We start from the raw sequence: 2,024 nt of genomic DNA, 5'->3' as shown, positions 1-2,024 counted from the left end.
AGAATGGTCTCGATCTCCTGACCTCGTGATCCGCCCGTCTCGGCCTCCCAAAGTGCTGGGATTACAGGCTTGAGCCACCGCGCCCGGCCGAGTGGAAGGGCTTCTTTCTCCTTTCTTAGTTCAGGACATTCTCTCTTGAAGTGGCCTGTTCTTCCACATCTATAGCACCTATCCTGTCCTTCTTCCCTCTTAGTTCTGGAGTTCTTTAACCCTGCTCCCCCATACTCTTTAGGGGGCCTGGTAGATGAGGACCTTGGTCCTCCAGATGGAGGCTGGGGTCCTTTAAACGAGGGTTCAGACCCTTTATACTTTCTGTCTCCCCGGAAGCTCTGTCTAGAAGTACCTGGGTTTGCAGCCAGCTGTTGGAAGGTGGAAAACACAAGTTTTGTCTTTTGTTTCTGTTTTCCTTCGTCCCATTTCACATACACTTTCTGAGCTTCCCTAAGAAGCTCACTTAGAGGACAGTCTTCCCAATTGTCTCTTTTTGTAACTTTTTTGAAATGTCTGGCCGACTTATAGTGACAAATTGGGGTTTCAACATTCTTTGCCCAAGGGGATCATCCAAATTGAGGCCTGCATATTGCCTCATTTGCTCCCTCAGTCTGTCTAGGAATCTCATAGGCCCTTCATCCTTTTCCTGTTGTATATCAAGTGCTTTAGAAAGATTTCGGGTTTGGGGTATTGACTCCTGAATTCCTTTTATTATCATCTCCCTTAGGTCCTGCATGTTTTCCCAGTGATCTGCACTGTTATTGTCCCACTGGGGGTCTCGGGGGAGGAATTTCTGCTCCACAGTAGGAACGTCGGGAGGGTGCTCACGTTCCCTGACTACCGAAACAGCCCTACAAATCATACTCCTTTCTTCCCCTGAAAAGAAGATGCCCAAGATGGACATTAACTCGACCCAAGTGTATAACTGAGTTCCTAAGAATTGGTCAATTTGGTCTGCCACTCCGTAAGGGTCATCTAGTAGCGGTTTAAGCTCCTTTTAAAATTTCTGGACTTCTCAACTGGTTACGGGAGCATGTACAAAGCCAACGGCCCCCACTCCTTGTGGTATCTCTTTCAAAGGGAAGAGGGTCGGGGGCTGACCTCTTAGGTACGGAGGGAAGTGGGAAATTCTGAATATCTTTTTTACATTGTTCTACCTCATGCTGGAGTCCTTTTAGAGAGGGGTATTTAGGTTGGGGTGGGGAATAGGCTGATGGGATGGTAACTTCCAAGTCAGGGTTATAAGGAGGAGGAATAACGTGAGCAGAGAGGGAATTTGGAACACGGTCTGAGGTGACAGGGGCTGTCTGAGGGGAAAGATTGGGGACACTGAATGGGGGAAGATAGTCTAGGGGATCCCATGTGCTGGAGTCTTTAGGCATGAGAGCTGGCTCCTCTGACTTCTCATTTTGAAGGGCCAGATTGGGTTCTTCCCTATTTAAGGGAAAAAGGAGGGCAGGTCCTTGCCTCCAACAAAGGGCATAGCCAAGTCCTTCTTGAGACACTGTACTTTTATTATTAACATATCAGATTAGAAGCTGACACATTACATCCTCATTCGATTCAAATTGTGGCCAGAAGATTGAGGGATTGAGGATGGGTCCCTGAGTCCAAACAAAACAACAATATTTTATCACGTGTTGCTTTTTCCTATGTTTAGTCCTTTCATTATCCTTCCAGTGTTTCAGCATAAGATCTAGGGGGCTATCCGGGGGAATAGCTTTGTTACCATCTTTACTTGCTCCCTGTCTTGCTTGGGGTATTTCCCATCTTGATGGTTTTGGGGTAAGGTTCAAGGTTCCATTTCCCTTACTGGAAATTTCTCACCTTTTGGGGTGAGGCTCAATTTTCACTGGAAATTTCTTGCCTTTTGGGGTGAGGTTCAATTTCCCCTCTGGAAATTTCTCACCTTTTCTACTACTGGAGGTTTGTGTGATTTTCAATCCCCCCACCAATGGGGATGTCTCGCCTCTTTTTAACCTCTTAGCCACCCTGACCAAGAAGTACTTCACCGCCCCCACCCCACCCCCGCC

The sequence above is a fragment of the Colobus angolensis genome, unplaced genomic scaffold (genome assembly GCF_000951035.1).
Source record: "Colobus angolensis palliatus isolate OR3802 unplaced genomic scaffold, Cang.pa_1.0 Scaffold39, whole genome shotgun sequence".
Taxonomy (NCBI): Eukaryota; Metazoa; Chordata; class Mammalia; order Primates; family Cercopithecidae; genus Colobus; species Colobus angolensis.
The sequence above is the reverse complement of the archived record's forward strand: the minus strand, read 5'-3'. Positions refer to the sequence as shown.